The 20,129-nt window shown below is 53.8% G+C and overlaps 1 pseudogene; it reads right to left on the reverse strand.

Annotated features, from left to right (window-relative positions):
• The window catches only part of LOC127474809 (uncharacterized), a 1,721,191-nt pseudogene that overhangs the window by 286,723 nt on the left and 1,414,339 nt on the right, over positions 1–20,129 (reverse strand).

Raw genomic sequence — 20,129 nt, forward strand, 5'->3', positions numbered from 1 at the left:
CTGGGCAACCCCTGCCAGGCTCCTGAGGGAGGGGCGAGGCAGAACAAAGTTGGTTTTGGTGGCCTGAGTGGCAGAGGCAGCTGCCAGAGGCAAGGGGACAAAGGCCTGGGTGCCTTTGGGCCTTGCAGCCCTGCCAGAGCCCTTGGCCATCTCTCCTGCAGGCTGTCCTGCCCTGGCCCTGCTGCTGCTCTGGCCTTGCAGGCTGCACACACCCCTCCTGCTTTCCCACCCCCTCCCAGCAGCATTTCTAGACCCTCCCTGATGGCTCTGCACCAGCTCTGGCTGTTCCCTGGAACACAAAGCCATGGGCTGATCCTGACTCCCTCTGGGTGACCTCTTGCAGCACAAGGGTCCCCGCTGAGTGACATTTCTTTTTTCTCACCCTCAGCTTGAACCTTCAATGCTACTCTTTGTGGAGATTTCATTCTATTTCCAATATGGAGAAAAGCTCCATCCTGTTAGATCTCCTCTAGACCCTCTCCAGTTCTTCCTCATTCCTCCAGAATGGGGAACCTCACAGACAGACAGACCAGTCCAGATATGATGACCCCAGGGCTGAGTCCAGGGGGGTGACAACTCCCTTGTCTGGGTGCCCACAGTCCCCCCAAGGCAGCCCCATGTGCAGTTGGCCTTAAATCAAGGGGCCATTCTGATTCTTTGTAACGTCACGGAATCAAGTGGCCCTGTGACACTGCAGGGCCTCATGGAACCAAAGGAATGCAGGGACACTGTGGAATCTCATGGAACCAAGGGACCATTGTGACATGTGGGGTCTCTTTGGAACAAAAGGAACCCTGAGATATCTCAGAACCTCGTGGAACCAAGGGGCCACTGTGCCTCCCCAGAACTCCACGGAATCAAGCAGAGCCGCTGCCTCCCCCCCGCCGCCGCACGGACCGGAGTCGCCGGCTCTGCCCTGCTTGGACACCTCTGGAGTCAGCGTGTTCTTGGGCAGCACAACTGATCTCAGACCAGAGAGTTTTCCAGATTTTGCTTTGCCCCCTCTTTCCTGTGGTTTGGTTTTTCGTTCTTTGTTCATTCAAGGGGAAAAGGGAGAAGGGAGGCACGTGTTGATCCCTGTTTCATCTCCCAACAAAAGGGAGTTGGGGCATGGGGGGAGAGAGGAGGCAATTTCTCTCTCTGCTGTTGCTTTGAATAGTTCTGTTGGTATTGCTGGTTTTGCTGTTATATTTCTTGTCAGTAAACTCTTATTGTTTTCACTTATACCTCCTTGTATTTTGTCTCCCTATAGTGGTGTGGAATAAAAGAGGAATGAATTCATTTCATTGGAGTTCCCGCCCCAATATATGTCTTTAAACCAGGGTTTGCTCAAGAGCTCCCTGAAATTTGGCATCATCCACAAAGAACTGGAAATACTTTTTGTCCCATTGTACAGAGAGATAAGAAAGATGTTCTATAGTGGTGTTCAAGGGCTGGTCACTGAGGGATTTCACCAGGAAGTTGCTGCCAAGAGGAATTTGTACCATGGATTTTATTTGACCCTCTTCATTCAGCAACTTCCCACCCACCACATCTTCCACTTCTTCAGTCCAGCTCTCACCAGTCTGGCCATAAGGAGAGCATAAGAGACCATGTCAAGGGCCTTGATAAAGTCTGGGCACACAACATCCTCTTCTATTCCCTCCCACAGGGGTTCTGCAATCCCTGCCTTGTCCTTCCAACACCTGGGAATGGCTGCAGGAGGACTTGCCCTATCCCCTTCCCTGCTGAGCCTGACCATTCTGGAAGTCTCCCAACCATCCTTGCTGCCCTGTTTGCAAACTGTTTCCATGTCTGCCTTTGCCAAGGCCCCAGGAAGCTCTGGGATGGCTCTGGCCTTTCCAAGGGTTTGGGAGAGGTCTCCCAGTGACACTGCCCAGCCTTCTCAATAGCCCTGACACCAAACCCTTTTCCATATCCCACACTTCCAGAGGAGTGCCCAGGACACAACACAGGTTGTCTTGGTGGTTCTGGAGAATGAGAAGGGATTTCTCCCAGGAGGCAAACCCCTCCAATTGGATTTGAGTGCAGCTGAAAGGTTTCCTCAGCATTTTCCCCGGTGCCTCCCTGCCTTGAAGGTTTCTGGCCCTCAGGCTGGAGCTGAGGGGGTTGGGCAGGTGCCTGAGGAGGGGGTAGAACAAGGGTTGTGTCCAACTACCAGGAGGGCTGTGCTGGGCAAGGATGAGGAGGCTGCAGAAAACAGTGGCAATGGGGAGGGGAGAGGAGCAGCTGGAGAGACCTTGTGCCTGCCCACGCTGGGCAGGAGCTGCCCCAGGATGGCAGCTCTGAAGCACTCCCAGGATGTCCCTGCGAACAGGAGGGGAAGACTGGATCTGAAAATGAAACCTGGAAAGCAGAGAGCAGGAGTGTCATGGGGACACTGCAGGAGAGTTGCAGCCCTGGAGCAAGGTGACAGAAGGAGTGACCCAGTACATGCAGTGGCCCCAGAAGATGCCACAGCACCCTGGAGATGCTGTAAGGGAGCCCAGCTCTGCTTCACAAGTTCTCAGGGCCTGTCCCTGCCTGTGCTCCAAGGGCTTCCACCCCCAAGGACTGTGCTCAGAGAGCACTCAGGCCTTACAGCGAGAAAGGGGCTCAGGAGGACAGTGTGGAAGTGGCAAGAGAGCAGCTCTGGAAAGACCAAGCACTGCTGCTCCCTGGCAGTGCTGCTGGGCTGGGATTCTTGTCCCCTTCCCATTTGCAAACACACCCTGTCCTGCAGTGTGCTGTCCTTTAGGAACATCTGAGAAGAAGGATCTTGGACAAAGAAGGCACTGCAGGGTCCTTTATTTTGTTTAAATAGTCAGAGAGCACAATTCATCATTTTTACATCTCTGGGTCAAATTCAGTGGGTAGACAGGAAAATAGAAGGCAGGTGCATAATAATATTTCATTGTACAGAAAATTATTGCAAAAACAACCGAATGACCTCCACAAAAAACCTGAGCAGAAAGGCTGGGCCATGAAGGAGTCCCGTTCTGAATGTTACACACCAGAAAACAGGCACTTTATTGCTCCTGAAAAGCATCCAGTCATCATTTTTCTCAGGGCATCCTTGAGCTCCTGGTTCCTGAGGCTGTAGATGAGGGGGTTCAGTGCTGGAGGCACCACTGAGTACAGAACTGATAGTGCCAGATCCAGGGATGGGGAGGAGATGGAGGGGGGCTTCAAGTAGGAAAACGTGACAGTGCTGACAAAGAGGGAGACCACGGCCAGGTGAGGGAGGCACGTGGAAAAGGTTTTGTGCTGTCCCTGCTGAGAGGGGATCCTCAGCACAGCCCTGAAGATCTGCACATAGGAGAAAATAATGAAAACAAAACAAGAGAATCCTAAACAGACAGTAACCCCAATGAGCCCAATTTCCCTGAGGTAGCCTGAGTGTGAGCAGGAGAGTTTGAGGATGGCAGGGATTTCACAGAAGAAATGGCCCAGGGCATTGCCCTGGCACAGGGGCAGGGAAAATGTACTGGCTGTGTGCAGTAGAGCATTGAGAAACCCAGTGGCCCAGGCAGCTGCTGCCATGTGGGCACAAGCTCTGCTGCCCAGGAGGGTCCCGTAGTGCAGGGGTTTGCAGATGGCAACGTAGCGGTCGTAGCACATGGTGGTGAGGAGGAAATACTCTGCTGTGATGAAGAAGGCAAAGAAAAAGGCCTGTGCAGCACATCCCATGTAGGAGATGGTTGTGGTGCCCCAGAAGGAATTGTGCATGGCTTTGGGGACAGTGGTGCAGATGGAGCCCAGGTCTGTGAGGGAGAGGTTGAGCAGGAAGAAGCCCATGGGGGTGTGCAGGTGGTGGTCACAGGCTACGGCGCTGAGGATGAGGCCGTTGGCCAGGAGGGCAGCCAGGGAGATGGCCAGGAAGAGCCAGAAGTGCAGGAGCTGCAGCTCCCGCCTGTCTGCGAATGCCAGGAGGAGGAACTGGGACATGGAGCTGCTGTTGGACATTTGCTGCCTCTGGGTGTTTTGTCCAACACAGGAGAAGAAGACAGTAAGAGGCCAGTTAGCATGGAGGTATCTAAACAAAGACAAAGCTGTATTCTACAGACACTCCCCATGTCACACACAGACAGCCTTTTGATTTCCTAGGAGATCTTCCTTCAGCTCCAGTGCTGGGTCCCTACTGAACAGCATTTTCTCTGTTTTAGCATCACTGTGCTTCTGTACAGGTGTTTCACATGACAAGGAGATGTTTAGGGACAGGTTTCCAACCTGGAGGGAAATTCACAGCTTGGAAGGAAACCTCAGGGAGACAGCCAAGTGTCCTTATGATGGCATTTGATTTAAGCAGACTCAGCTCCTTCCACAGCAGCACAGACTGCACTGGTAGGGGTCATATTCCTATTGCAGGTGCAAAAAGGACATCTCAGACTAGTCCTGATGGGTCTAGCAGAGGTGATGCTGGTGCTGCCCACAGGCAGAGCAGTGGCTGAAAGCACATTAGGAAGCTCAGATAGACCTACTGAGCACTCACAGTTCAGATGTCTCAGGGACCTGTCAAAATTAATACTTTCTTTATGATTTATTCCTCCCATTCCTCAAGAGTAGGAAACTGGAAACACAATCTCAGGAAATTTCTTTAACCTTATAAAAATCTTTATCTTGGAAATATTCTGAGAGGGAGCTGAAGCTCTGAGCATCTCCTCCTCCTCCTCACTCCAGATGCTCTCAGAGTTGCACTTAGAGAATCTGTAGTTGGTGGGCAGTGCCAGCTTTCCCAGATGCCTCCAGAAGCTGCAGTCCCATTGCCCTGCATGACCAGACTTCCTGTGCCAAGATCTGTTAAAAATTCTCCCCCAGTGAAGTCTCAGCATCATTCTACGTCTGACAGTCTTTAACTTCTCTCTGTCTCACTCCCCTGCCCTGGGTGCTGCAGGCAGTGCCCTCAGCCCTGGTGGGCTGTGCAGAGGAGCTGCTCACCAGCAGAGTTGTCTCTTTGAAGCTCTTCTTGCTTGCCAGGAGCTCCCTGTGTGCCAGGAGCCCTGCCCAGCTCAGCAGCACAGCAACAGCCCCAGGCATTTCATGACCCTCGGGGGGGTTTGGTGTTGTTTACATGAGACTCAGTCCCTGAGAGGAAGTTCAAACAACTTTTCAACAAGTCAAAGTGAGATTGAAACACTGAAGTTTCTTGTAGTGCTAATGAGTCCCACTGAGGGACACAACTGAGAACATGTCCCCAGGTTCCAGTTAGAGCAGAAATCTGCAGACAGTGATGACAAGGATGGACAAGCAAGGGAAAGGTGGCTCTGATGCTGCATAAACTTTGACTTGTTTCCTTAATCCAGAGGACCAAACCCTGACACCCAGCCCCTGGGAAGGCAGATCCTGTCCCTGCCTCATTCCTCAGGGCTCTTCCTGGGGCACTGGGATGTGGGATGTGCAATGCCAAGGGCAGGACCATGGGGTGGCACCTGCCAGGCTGCTGAGCAGGGACAAGGAGGCCACGAGGCCCCAGGGCTGCAAGGGCCACTCGTCTCCTCCTGGCATCAGGGGCACAGACAGCAGCCCTGGCCAAAGGCCTGCAGAAGGTGGCTGTGTCAGGGCCTTTCAGCTTCTCCCCATCCCTGTCTCCTCTCCAGCCCAGGCTGTCCTACGGTGTCCATGCCCTGCCCCTTTCCCTGCAGGCTGTCGTCATCCCCCCGGCTGCTCCACCTGGCTGGCACCTTCCTGCACTGACATCTCTGCGTCCTCCCTGGCTCTTCCTGCACACACAAAGCCTTGGGCTCATCCAGACTCCTTCTTTGTGACATATTGTACCACAACACTGACCTCAGAGGGAAAGTTCTGACTTGTCGTCACCAGTCTAGGCCACCCCAGGTGCCCTTGGTGGCACTAGTTCTTTCTTAGGTTGTTTTCTGACAGGAAGAAAAGCTCCACCAACTCTGACACCCCCCTTCCAGACCTCTCAGGATACTCCTCTACTGTCCTCAATCTTCACACCCCTGACCCCTGAGTCCTCAACCTCTATATATGGGTCATGTGCTTGAGGCCCCAAATTCCTTCCTGGGAGATCTCTAGGACCTCTCCAAGGTTTTGGAAGATGACAGTAGAGTGCCCTTATCCAAGGAAACACAGAGGGACACCTTTTTCCCAGGGTTGTCTTGGCAGAATGAGGCACAATCTCTTTAAACTTTCTGGCACAAGGGAGCTCTGAGCTCTGGGTACGGAGGGAGCTCCAAGTGCCAACCACTGGAGTGGGAGCTACAAATCATCAGGGCTGGTGTTCTTTGGAGGGCCAGACACTGTTGAGAGTGGGGTGTGTGTGTGTGCACATGGAAGGACTTGAAGGGCACAATGAACTGTCTCAAAACACTGTCAAAGCAGGAAAATTCCATAAGGCACCACAACACATAAGCACTGGTGGCAAACAGGAAGGCCTTTAATTCCAAGGCCTAAAGGGAGGTGAAGCTTTGGAAGTAGCCCCCAGGACAGAATTGTACTGTGCAGAGTGTGGGAAAGAGCAGACAGCCCCAACAGGAAGCCAGGGCTGGTAAGGCAGGTCTGGGGAACCCATCCAGACAAAGATTCCCACCTGCAGACTGGAAGCACAGTGGGCAAAACTCCCACCGTGGCAAGGTGTGGAAAAGGAAGCAAGTCCTTGTAGACGTGCCAGCCCAAGCTGTGCGAACAGCATCTACCCCCCTGAATACCCAGGGTTTGGGCTGTATAAAAGTGATAGCCCAGAAGCACAACTTGGGGACCCTCCACCGAGCAGAGCAGGGTGAAGAAGGACCGGTGGGAGCCTCAGGGATCTCCATGGTGTGATACATTTACTTCATCTCTGTCTCTCTCTCACTGGCTTCCCACCACCCCCTTCTTCTCTCTCTTTCCATTTCTTTCTCTGTCTCTCCCTCCTATTTACCGTTAAATCAAACCTTGACTGCTGACTTTGGCACATGGTCTCCTTTGCAGCTGAATTTGGGCAGAGGTGTCTTTTTCAATAATGGGAACCTGAGAGTATCCATGAGGTTTTACAGTGTGGGAATGGCCACTGGATTCCATGAGGTTCCACAGAGTCACAGGGTCCATTTGGCTTCGTAAGGCTCTGCAGTGTGATAATGGACCCTTGATTCCCTGGGTTTGCAAAATGTCTCAGGACTCCTTTGGTTCTAGGAGGCCCCACATATCACAGTGGCCCCTTGGTTCTATGAGATTCCACAGTGTCCCAGGAATCCTTTGGTTTCATGGGACCCTGCAGTGTCACAATGGTCCCTTGATTCCATGAGGTTCCACAGTGCCAATATAGGCCCTTGATTTCTTGAGGTCCACAGTGTCCCAGGGTCCCTTTGTCTCCATGATGCTCTGCAGTGTCACAGTGGCCCCTTGATTCCATGAGGTTCTGAAAAGTCTCAGGGTTCCATGGGTTCCATGAGTCCCTGCAGTGTCACAGTGGCCTCTGAGTCCCCGAGGTTCCTCAGTGTCACAATGGCCCCTTGATTCTATGAGGGTCCGAAATGTCTCAGGGCTCCCTTGGTTCCATGAGACCCTTCATGGCACAATGAACCCTTGGTTCCATGAGGTTCCACAGTGTCCCAGGGTTCCTTTGGCTCCAGAAGGCCCTACAGTGTCACAATGGCCCCTTTACTCCAGGAGGTTCCACAGTGTCCTTGCTGGAACACACAAGGCTGTAATGTTGTCACCCCTGCAGAGCTGCCTCCAGCTCTGGGCTCCAGCACAGGAAGGACATGGACCTGCTGGAGTGAGTCCAGAGGGGAGCAGCAAAGGGATCAGAGGGATGGAGCAGCTCTGCTGCGAGGAAAGGCTGAGAGAATTGGCATTGTTGAGGCTGGAGAAGAGAAGGCTTTGGGGTGACCTAATTGTGGCCTTGCAGTGCCTGAAGGGAGCCAATCAGAAAGATGGAGAGAGACTTTGGACAAGGGTCTGGAGTGACAGGACAAGGGGAATGGCTTCACACTGAGAAAGGGAAGGGTTAGATGGGATATTAGGAAGAATTTCTGGACTGGGATGGTAGTGAGATCCTGGCACAGGTTGCTCAGAGAAGTTCTGGCTGCCCCACCCCTGGAAGTGTTCACGGCCAGGTTGGATGGGGCTGTGAGCTCTGAGTCTAGTGGAAGGTGTCCCTGCCCATGGCAGGGGGTTGGACTGAGATGCTCTTTAAGGTCCCTTCCCACCCAAACCATTCCATGATTCTGTGACTGGTGGGGGATGTGGTGGTCGGAGCCGACGGGCACAGAGACCCCAAAATGATGGAGTTTTCCATTCTGGGTGGAGGAAGGAGGGGGCAGCAGAACTGACACCCTGGACTGCTGGTGGTCAGACTTTGTCCTGTTTGGGAGACTGACTGATCTGGGTGTGAGTGTGGATGTGCTGGAGGGCAGGAAGGCTCTGCAGAGGGATCTGGACAGGCTGGATCAATAAGGTCAAGTGTCAGGGCCTGCCCTTGGGTCCCAACAACCCCCTGGAACGTTCCAGGCTGGGGGCAGAGGGGCTGGAGAGCTGCTCAGCAGGAAGGGACTTGGGGGTGCTGCTTGACAGCAGCTGGATATGAGGCAGAGTGTGCCCAGGGGGGCAAGAAGGCCAAGGGCATCGTGGCCTTTGTGGAGAAGAGTGTGGCCAACAGGAGCAGAGAACTGATTGCCCCTCTGTGCTGGGCACTGGGGAGGCCCCACCTGGAGTGCTGTGTCCAGTTCTGGGCCCTCAGTGCCAAAAGGCCCTTGAGGGGCTGGAGCGTGTCCAGAGAAGGGAACGGAGCTGGGGAAGGCTCTGGAAAACATGTCTGCTGAGGGACGGCTGAGGGAACTGGGCTGGTTGAGTCTGGAGAAGGGGAGGCTCAGGGGGGACCTCATTGCTCTCTACAGTGACCTGAAAGGAGGTTTTAGTGGGGTGGGGGTTGGTCTCTTCTGCAAAGCCTTTAGTGACAGGAAGAGAGGAAAGGGCCTTAAATTGCATCAGGCAAGGTTCATATTAGACATTCAAAAACCCTTTTTCCCCTGAGAGAGTGCTCAGGCATTGGAACAAGTAGCCCAGGGAGGTGGTGGAGTCTCTGGAAGCATTCAGGTGGCATCTGGATGTAGCGCTTTGGGATGGGGTTTAGGGGTGATTCTGGTGGTGCTGGGTTGACAGTTGGACTAGAAGGTCTGGAAGGTCTCTTCCAACCTTGATGATTCTGTGATTCTCTGACCTGTCATCCCTGTTTGCAGGTTTGTGCTCTAACAAGACCCTGGGGATGTTTTCTCTGTTGGGTCCACAGAGATTGTGTTGTGTGAGCTTTTTTCCTCTACGATCAAAACAAGGAGTAATTAATGCTAAATCCAGCAGATGGCTTTCAAGTACTAACTTGGTCCAGTTTGTCCAACTGTGTCCAAACAGGTGAGGAAAATCTGGAACTTTAGAAGGGTTAGTTTTTTACCTCATTAGCAGGATATCCAGGGGTGCACCAAGTGCCTTCCAGTGAGGAGCACAAGAGACCAGTAGACAGTGACAATATTGTTCTGATGTTAATGTCACTGGAGCACAGAGTGAGATCACTTCTGAGTTATGTTTCTTTAATCAGTGATTGGGAATAAAGAGAAAAAGCCATCTGCTGGATTTAGCAATAATTACTCCTTGTTTTGATCTTAGGGAAAAAGGCTCACACAACACAATCTCTGAATGCTCCTTTGAACTTACCCACAGTGTGTTCACAAATACACAGAGCAAGGCTTTTAGCTTTTGCTCCTACCCTCAGTTCCAGCATACAAAGAAATGTCTCTGTGCAATAACAGCAATTGCCTTTCTATGTTACTGAACTACATTCAGTTTATCTGGTCTCAAACAAATACTCCATATTTTCTCCTTGTTTTATTTTCAAGGGCATGGGTATGGGTATTTAGGTGACTGTGTTCACTGGTATAGGATAGAAACCGTTCACATGGCTATAAATGAATATTATTCTCTTGACAAAACACCTTTTCCAAAGCCTCTGACAAAAAGAAAGGGAAAAAAACCCAGACAGAAAAAGGGAGCCACAGGCACATTGCCTGTCACCCACCAAAAAAGATCTCCTCCCCAAAGATAATTCAGGCACACCCTTCAATATGGATCTCTCACTATCACCTCAAGCTCTTTTTTAGTGGAAGTTTCTGTAGGGAAGCTGAAGTGCATTCCTGTCTCAGACAGCCAAGGATAAGATGACTGAGGGAAATCAGTTGCTCTCTTTAATTAATACAGGATTATTTCCCTTTCATTTGGTGAAGCTAATAATATGACTGGTGGAATGTCAGTAACAATTAAATCATAAACTAGTGCAGTAGCAAAGGGAAAACTTACTTTAGTTTTGGAGTATTACCCGCAGAAATCTTGAAAATCTTATCCATATTTACATTGATAAAATACCACATGTACTTCCTGGGATACTGCAAGCTTTCTACAATCCTTGTGGCATGTCTTTACAGAGCAAGAGTTAACATTTTGAGATGATACCTTAATAAATGAGTTGCAGTTTTATTGTTTCTTGAATGTTAAGCAGCACATCCTAAACGCAGGAACACGTTCAAGGTCAATGTCCTATTTTAGACCTTTTCAGCAGCTGTGATATTGTGATAATCACACTTAAAATATTCCTCTAGAAAGAGTAAATTAGCCCTTTTCACTAGAAGTATTCTTATGATCAAAAACAAATCTGAAGGAGAACAAATTCAGATTTCTTTTTTTGTTGGTTGGTTGGTTTTTTTTCAGCAATGCAATAAATTGCTGTCCCTAACTGGGATGGCTTTTCTACCCAAAAATTAAAAAGAAAACCCTAAAGTTCACTGTATTCTGCACTTATATTACCTTTGGGGGTTTGAAGGTTTTTTTGGAGGCCTCACCTATGTAAAAATACCTTCGTTAAAATGCATTTATGCTTTCTGTAAGAACTAAACTATTCCAGCTGACATACCATTCTATCACCAATACTGCAGGGAAATGTAATATCCCACTAAAGGAGAAGGGAAAGAAGAAAATTGAGCATCAGTAGCTCCTCCTAAGCAAGATCAGGGGTTTAGCTCCATCTAACTGAGGGATGAGATGTGTCCCTCAGTGGGTCTCTTCCCACTCCCCCACCAGCCCTTCTACCCGACTGCAAGCTCAAAGTTCTAAAAAGAGAAGAAGAAGCTGGAGCGTCAATATTTCCCCAGTGCAAACCCCAATAATCTTTGCTGGGAGCTGACAGGAATTGCTGTTCCACTGCCCTGGGATATCCTGGCTTGAGGCGAGAGCGCAGCCCCGCCCAGAGCCCCCAACCCCTCTGAGAGCTTTTGTAGGGTCTGTTTGTCCATGTCCCTGTGGCAGAGGCTGCCCCAACATCTGCCCTGGAGCTGGTCCAGCTGCTGGACCAAACAAGGCATTGTCCAGCCTGCCTTCCCCCAGCCCCGACCGCCCCAGCCCATCTTCCATCGCTCTGCTTCCTTTTCCTGCCCCTGCTCCCCCTCCGCTCCCTTCCCTCGGGCATTTTTATTAGGAATGTTCTTGCTGTTCTCACTGTCCAAGCATGAGCTGATCCCCAGGGGAGCCTGTGGAATGTAACCCCTCAAGCACTAAATTCCTTCCCCTGTTCCAAAGACACGGGTTTGTTGTTGTTGCCCCTCCTGCCGAGCATCAGCTCCATCTCCTGCTCCTGCCCAGCGGCTTTGCAGAAATCCAGGGCTGGGTGTGGACTGAAGGCTGTGGCGAGGGACAGGATAAAGTTGCTTGGTTTCCACCCTTGGTGTCTCAGTGTTTGTGATCTGGGAAATTCTCAGGAACCTGGAACAATGGCAGATTATCTGTTGTGGCAGGATATGTACCTGGAGATTGTTTTGATATGTGTTTAAATTGTCCTTGAATAAAACAACTGATAGAAAACGATGTAAAAAAAAAAGGAAAAGGGAAAAATAAGAAAAAAGAAAATTTAAAAAAAGGGAGAAAAGAGAGAAAAAGGAGAAAAAAAAAGAGAAAAAAAGGAAAAAAAAACAGGATAAAAATGAGAAAAAAAAGAAAGAACAAATAAAAAAGAGAAAAAAAGAAAAAAGAGAGAGAAAAAAGAGAATAAAAAGAGGAAAAAAAGAAAGAAGAAAGAAAAGAAAGAAAGAAAAAAGAGAAAATAAAAGACAGAAAAACAAAAAACCAAAACGCCCGATCCTCCCCGCCGCAAGGACTACAACTCCCACAATGCCCCGCGCAGGCGGGGGGCGGGCAGGGGCCGTGGCCGCGCGCTGATTGGCTGCGGGGCGGGTCTGTAAAGGCGGAGGGCGCGCGGAGCGAGCGCCATTTTGGCCTCGTGGTCGGGAGTGAGGAGGACTCGCCTGCGGCCGCTGCACTTCGCTGGGTGAGTTGGCGGGGGGGCGGCGAGAGCGGGGTCTGGGGATCCCCTCGGGGGCTGCGGGGAGCGCGGCTGTGGGTGGAAAGGCTGGAGGCCTCGGGGGGGTTTAGCGGGGGGGTTCGGGGGTTCCCGGGGACGTTTTGAGGGGTCCCTGAAAGGACTCGGGGGGGAGGCTGAAGGTCCCTGAAGAGTTTTGGGCGGCTCTGATGGGAGTTTTGTTTTCTGAGAAGATTTGGGGTGTCCCAGGTGGGCTTTGGGGCTCTCTGGGGAGGTTTGGGGTTCCTGGGAGGCTTTGCGGGGACCTTTGAGGCAGTTTTGGGGTCTCTGGGGGGTTTAAGGTGTCCCAGACGGTTTGGAGGGCCCGTGGGGGGGATTGGGGGTCCCTGAATGGGCTTGAGGGGTCCCAGGTGGGTTTTGTGGGTCACTGAGTAGGTTTGGGGGGTGCTGGGGAGGGATGAGATCTCTGAGGGGATTTGAAGGGACCTGGAGAAGGTTTTGATGGGTCGAAGGGGGATTTCAGAGGTTTTGAAAGGATTTTACAGGGTCCCCTAAAGCCCAGCAATGGAGTTCAAGGGGTCCCCCAGCCCCCAGGGGAGGGGTTCTAGGGATGCCCCCCAAAATCCAGAGGGGGAGATGTACCACATCCGGGTAAGGGGATCCCAGTGCCCCCAGTATATCCCAGTGACCTCCCAGTTACCCTCAGTATGGCCCAGTAACCCCCTCAGTGACCACCCAGTGTATCCCAGTGACCTTCCACTGCCCCCCAGTATGGCCCAGTGATCCTGCAGTGAGCACCCAGTAACCCCCAGTATGGCCCAGTAACCTGCCAGTGTCCCCCCATGTGTCCTGGTATCCCCCAGTAACTCCCCAGTGCCCCCCAGTGTGCCCCAGTTCCCCCCCAGTCCCTCCCAGTGCCCTCTCAGAGGGCCCCTGAAAGCCTGGTGAGGGGGGGCACGGAGAAGGGGAAGCCTGGACAGTGGGGACCCCTGGGATCCCCTAGGACAACAAAGTGGAGAACCTGGAGAGGGGGAATTTCTGGGAATGCAGCATCCCGAAGGCGAGAATCAGAGAAGGGAGCCTTGGGACCCCCAACACTCCCAGCATCTCTAGGTAGAACCCCCAGCATCCCAGACAGGGGAGACTCTCTGAACCCTAAAGAGGGGAAGCCAGAGAAGGGGAAATCTTAGGAGAATTTTTCTGGGCTCATCTTCATATTTTAGAGTATTTTTTAGGTGAATCTCAACTTTTTTCAGTTTGGGGGGGCAGGAGTCTTCTCACTCTTTCTTATAGGCTTTTGCCTGAATCTCGATGATTTGGGGTTTTCTGGGCTGAGTCTTGGTGTTTTGGAGGTTTTTATGGACCCAGGATGCCCAGTGAGTTCTAGAGATGGACTTGGGCAGGAGGAACCCCCAAGCCAACACGCTCAGCCCTTGTTTTCCACCTCATCAGGATTTGTCCTTCCCAAAGCTTGGTCGGATGGAGGAGGAGGCTGCGAGGAAGAGGAAGATGCCTTGGGCCCCCCAGGCAGGTGAGGAGGAAGTCAGTGTCCCTTTGGGCGGGTGTTGTGCTGGCTCTGTCAGCCCAGCATGGCCCCGGCTGCAGGACAACCCCGCTGGCGCCGCCGTCCTGCCGGGGCCGGAGTTGGGGGGATGTCCTTGGCCTTCCCTGTGGGCCGGAGGCAAATCCCCTGCCTGTCCTTCTTGCTTCCTGCCCCAGGCCCCGAGCTGAGGAGGGAGAGCGCGGAGGACAAATCCCCCCGTGAGAGCCTGGTGGGAGAGGCCGTTTTGAAGGGCTCCCCGGCGCAGGAAGGCAGCGGGGAGGAAAAGGGCCGGAGATCCCCCCGCAGGAGGGGCTCCAAAGCCAGCCCAGGGTGCTCTGAGGAGGAAAGAGCCAGCCTATGCTGGGAAGGCGGCCGGAGCTTGAGGGGGAGCTCTGAGCTGGTGGTCCCTGAGCAGCCTCCCAGCAGGGAGAAGCCCTTCAGGTGCTTGGAATGTGGGAAGAGGTTCAGGAAGAGCACAGACCTGCTCAGACACCAGCACTTCCACACTGGGGAACGGCCCTACACGTGTGGGGAGTGTCTCAAGAGCTTCAACAGGAACTCCCACCTGATCCAACACCGTCGCATCCACACTGGGGAACGGCCCTACAATTGTGGGGAATGTGGGAAGAGCTTCAGGAGCAGCTCCAACCTCCGCACCCACCAGCTCATCCACACCGGGGAACGGCCCTACAAGTGCTTGGAATGTGGGAAGAGGTTTCAGACCAGCTCAGCTCTCCTCCTGCATGAGCGGACGCACACGGATGAGAGGCCCTTCCGCTGCACCGACTGCGGGAAAGGCTTCAAACTGAACTCCAACCTCGTCACCCACCGGCGCATCCACACCAGGGAGAGGCCCTACAAGTGTGGGGAGTGTGGGAAGAGCTTCACCCAGAGCGGTAATTTGACCAAACACCAACGGACCCACTGGGGTAATAGAAGCCCTGTGAGTTCCCCAACTGCGGGAAGAGCTTCGGCCGCTGCTTCCACCCCAAATGAAGCCCCTGATGGGGAGGCAACCCCTGGAGTGCAGTGACTGTCAGTCCATCCCTTTTACCACAAAGGGCCAGTCCCCTTTCCCAGGGGCAGCTTCTTCTCACAGAACCCTTCTTGGGAGGTGTGTGGAGATTCCTACCTTGGCTGGGGACCCCCCAAGGTCACTGCTGGAGGTTGAGAGCAGAGATCTCTCTCCATGAATGTTGGTCTGGGGGAGTTCCATCCAACCGTAATTAGGAATTACAGGTTTTGTGCCAGCTTGGGTCGAATTGCTTCAACAATTGCTTTAATGTAGAGCACTGTCCTATCTTATGCTGTTCTCCTGGTAGTTTTAGTGTTTCTGTTGTGCAGTAAATAATTCTGATGAAGATCTTTTGTCTGATCATTTGGAACCCTAAATAAATTAATTTCTCTCAATAGATCTGGTTTGCCATCATTTAACCTGGAGGACAAAAAATGATTCAGTTACACCTCTGTAATTCCTCTAAACTGAAAGTGTTGGCATAATCCAAGGCTGAGATTGGATCCAGCACCCCACAGGAAGTTGGGAGCTCAGGGGGGCCACCCCCTTTTGCCAACCCCCCTGTGCCCAAAGACCCCCATGGGGCTGTCAGACCCACCAGACCACCCCCCCTTTTCCACCCTTCTCCTTGTTCCTTCCATTTTTCCATGGTCCTCTCAATCCCCACCCCACCCCCAAATTACTCTGGGGGTCCCAACCCCCATTTTTCCCTCCTCTCACATCTTCCACTTCATCCCCCAATCCCCAGCTCCCTCCAACTCAGTTTCAGGTCCAGCACCCCAAAAAAAGGGGGTTAGGTGGGATCCTGGGTGGGCTCTGAGTATGTTTGGGGGGTTCTCCGGGGCCTGTGGGGATGTTTAGGGGGTTCCCAGCACCTTTTGAGGTGAGCTGGGTGCCTTTTAAGGGGCAGGTGCCCCACCAAGACCCTCCCAGAGGGTGTTGACACAGGGGGAACACAGGGGGGGGTCCCCATTCCCGATCCATCTTTGGGCCAGTTTTGCCCCCCCAGACTTGGTTCCACCCCTCGGGATCCCCCAAAGCCTCTGCCCATTGCCCTCCAATAACCAGGACTGGGGAGAACTGGGAAGATTTACTGGGATCACTGGGAGCAGCCGGGCGGAGGCAGAGTGACAGCAGGGGAGGGGGGGACACACGACCCCCCAAAATCCTCACAGGGACAGGGGGGTCCAGGCTGGGCCCGAGGCCTTGGGGAGGGGCTGCGGCCGCCGCCGGCTCAGGAGCTCTGTGGGGAGAGAAAAGGGGGTGACACCGGGGTGGGGGGACAGGGGGGACACCGGGATACACCGAGACCTGGACTGGATCCAGTGGGACCAGAACTGGGGCAATGGGGATCATACTGGGAGCAGCTGGGCCCCTACTGGGGTCATACTGGGATCACACTGGGAGTGACTGCAATAATACTGGGGGTGTGTGAGAGGGACTGCAGCCATACTGGGGATGAGTGGGATCAAACTGGCTTCGTACTGGACGTGTCTGGAAGTTACTGGGATCATACTGGGAGTGACTGGGACCATGCAAAAGGCAAATGGCATCCTCCAGGGAGTGACTGGGAGTGACTGGGGCCATACTGGACTCAAACTGGGAGTCCCTGAGAGTGAAAGGAATCATCTGGGAGGGGGGGGCTGGGAGCAACTGGGACCACCTTGGGGACAACTGGGATCCTATTGGGAGTGACTGGGATCATAGTGGGAGTGACCAGCACCATACTGGAATCATAATGGGAGTGACTGTAAGGGAGCAGGATCAAACCTGGAACTATGCAGGGGGGAACTGGGAGCCAGTGGGGCCATGCTGGAAGCCAACTGGGAACATCCTTGGAGCAACTGGGATCATGCTGGAAGCAACTGGGAGTAACTGGGAGTGACAGGGTGCATGCTGGAGGCAACTGGCATAAATTGGGAGTGACTGGGATCATCCTGATGGAAACGGGAACCATCCTGGGGGAAGTGGAAGTAACTGGGTGCAGTGGGTTTCTGTGGCTGGGTTTTGGTAGCGGGGGGGCTACAGGGGTGGCTTCTGTTAGAAGCTGCCAGAAGCTTCCCCTGTCCCATGGAGCCAATGCCAGCCGGCTCCAGGACAGAATTCCTGCCTCTGGCCAAGGCCAAGCCAGTTAGGAGTGACAGTAACACCTCTGGGATAACATATTTAAGAAAAAGAAGGAATTCCAGCCAGGGAGGAATGGAGTGAGACCATGGATGGAGCAATGCAGACCCCAAGGGCAGGGCAGAAGGAGGGGCAGGAGGTGCTCCAGGCGCCGGAGCTGAGGCCCTGCAGCCCGTGGGGCAGAGCAGGGTGGGGCAGCTGTGCCCCTGCAGCCCCTGGGGGAGCATCGGGGTGCGGAGACCCCCCTGCAGCTCATGGGGGACCATGGGGGTGCAGAGACCCCCCTGCAGCCCCTGGGGGAGCATCGGGGTACAGAGACCCCCCTGTAGCCCCTGAGGGAGCATCGGGGTACGGAGACCCCCCTGCAGCCCCTGGAGGAGCATCGGGGTACAGAGACCCCCCTGCAGCCCCTGGGGGAGCATCGGGGTGCGGAGACCCCCCTGCAGCCCCTGGGGGAGCATCAGGGTACGGAGACCCCCCTGCAGCCCATGGGGGAGCATCGGGGTGCAGAGACCCCCCTGCAGCCCCTTGGGGAGCATCAGGGTACGGAGACCCCCCTGCAGCCCATGGGGGAGTATCGGGGTGCAGAGACCCCCCTGCAGCTCATGGGGGACCATGGGGGTGCAGAGACCCCCCTGCAGCCCGTGGGGGACCATGGGGGTGCAGAGACTCCCCTGCAGCCCCTGGGGGAGCATCGGGGTACAGAGACCCCCCTGCAGCCCCTGGGGGAGCATCGGGGCACAGAGACTCCCCCTGCAGCCCCTGGGGGACCATCAGGGTGTAGAGACCGCCCTGCAGCCCATGGGGGAGCATCAGGGTACAGAGACCCCCCTGCAGCCCATGGAGGCTCCTATGCTGGAGAAGGTGGCTGCAGGAAGGAGGCTGTGACCCTGTGGTAGGCCCAGGATGGAGCAGGGTCCTGGCAGGGACCTGCAGCCCACGGAGAGGGAAGCCCAGGCTGGAGCACGTTTTTCCCAGGCAGGACTCGTGGCCCCTGTGGGGGACCCACACCAGTACAGCTCATCCATGAGGGACTGACCCCATGGAGGAGTGACCCACGGGACAGCAGGTTGGGAAGAGCTGCTGCCCAAATGATAGACTCACACCGGAGAGGTCCATCAAGGACTGTCTCCAGTGGGAGGGACCCCACGAGAGCAGGGGAAGGACTCCAACTCGTCTCCCTGAGCAGTGGCAGAAAGAACAACTGGGGGGGAGGAGGGAGAACATGGAAGGAAAGGTGGGGGAAGGTGTTTTTAAGACTTTTATTTCTCACTCTTTGGCTCTTATCCTGTTAGTAATAAATGTAAGTACACTTTGAGTCTGTTTTGCCCGTGAAGGTGATCAGTCACTGACCTCTCCCAGCTCTTATCTCTATTCATGAATTCTTAGCTGGTTTTTTTTTTCTCTCTCCTCTGCCCAGTTTCAGAGGGAGAGTGAGAGAACGGCTTTAGTGGGTACCTGGTATCTGGCCAGGGTCAACCCACTACAAGAATATAAAAAGAAGTAATTTTTTTGGCCTTGTTCTGATGCAGTTAAGGAGCTGGAAAACCAAGACTGGTGCAGGGAAGTCCAAAGCATGGCTTTGTGTCTGGATGAAGGAGACGTCACATTTAGAGGGAGACAGACTCTGCCATTGCTTTCCTAGACTTTGTCCCAGCTTAATGGTGTTTTTCCACCCACAGCAGCATTGCTGGGAGATGTTGCAGTGGCACATCCACCCTTCTCTGCCAGGGCAGCATCTTGGCCCTTCCCACCCCACCATGGATTTTCCATTCCTGTGGCAGGGACTTGTCCCCACCTGATATCTGTATTGGAAATGCGGCTCCTGTGGGTGGCTTTCATGGTTCCACCACAGGCTGGCACAGATTCTGATCCAGCTTTGAGAAATTGTGTGCTCTATGTGTTCTGGATAAAGCTGTCCCACCTTTGCACGTTGTGACCCGAGGGAGTTTCGGTGGCCAGTTTGTGTATCAAAAGCAGTCAGTATTAAAATGTACCAAGTTGCATCTATGCACAAATCCGCAGGAGCTCAATGCCCTGAGTACCCACACAGGCTTTTCTGTCTCAAATCCTGCTGATTCTGTGCCTGGGACTGGATTTATTTCAGCCGCTAAATGGTTCACTGGAGGACTAATTGGCTCTGAGAGCTCCAGTCCTTTGCAGCAGATTATTGGCGTGCTGGTAGGAGCAGCTCCCTTCCTTCCCTTCCCCCTTCATTATAAAAAGACGAACTGCAGAGAAACCAAATACCACACGGCCCCTGCGCCGAGCCCGTCAGTGCTCCCGGCTCGGTGGTCAGCACAGAAAGTCCCTTTATATTTGGGAAGTGGAGGGAGAAAATCCTGGAAGCGCGAGAATGCTTCCAGCTGGGATGAACTGGGAGCCCTTAGGAAAGGACTGGGAAGTACTGGGATAAACTGGGAGCCCTGAGGAAGGAACCGGGGCCCTTCCGCCATTTGCGTAGCGCTGAGGGCAGGGCGCTTACGCCATTTGCGTAGCCTAACGCAGTTTACGTAGCGCCCCTCTTTTGCCGTTACCGGCGCCCCCTCACGCCGTTTGCGTAGGGCTGTGGGCAACGGCAGAGCCCCTTACGCCGTTTGCGTAGGGCTGTGGGCAACGGCAGAGCCCCTTACGCCGTTTGCGTAGGGCTGTGGGCAACGGCAGAGCCCCTTACGCCGTTTGCGTAGCGCTGAGTGCAACGGCAGAACCCCTTACGCCGTTTGCGTAGCGCTGAGGGCAGCGGCGTTAGGAGCGGACTGGGGCGTACTGGGATGGACTTGGAGCCCTTAGGAAGGGACTGGGAAGTACTGGGATAAACTGGGAGCCCTTAGGCTCTTGGAGAAACTAGTATAAACTGGGAGCTCTTAAGAAGGGAGGGGACTGGGATGGACTGGGAGCCCTTAGGAGGGAACTAGGAGCCCTTAGGGAGGGACTGGGGCAAACTGGGAGCCCTTTGGAGAGGACTGGGATGAACTGGGAAAGGTCCGCGAGCCCTTAGGAAGCCACCGGGGCCCTTCCGCCACTTGCGTAGCGCTGAGGGTAGGGCCCTTGCGCCTTTTGCGTAGCCTTACGCAACTTACGTAACTCCCTCCATTGCTGTTACTGATGCCTCCCTTACGCCGTTTGCGTAGCGCCGCGGGTATTGCCGGCCCCTTTACGCGATTTGCGTAGCG

The sequence above is a fragment of the Manacus candei genome, unplaced genomic scaffold, assembly GCF_025592945.1.
Source record: "Manacus candei isolate 608988 ecotype Guabito, Panama unplaced genomic scaffold, ASM2559294v1 h1tg000045l, whole genome shotgun sequence".
In the NCBI taxonomy this organism is placed as follows: domain Eukaryota; kingdom Metazoa; phylum Chordata; class Aves; order Passeriformes; family Pipridae; genus Manacus; species Manacus candei.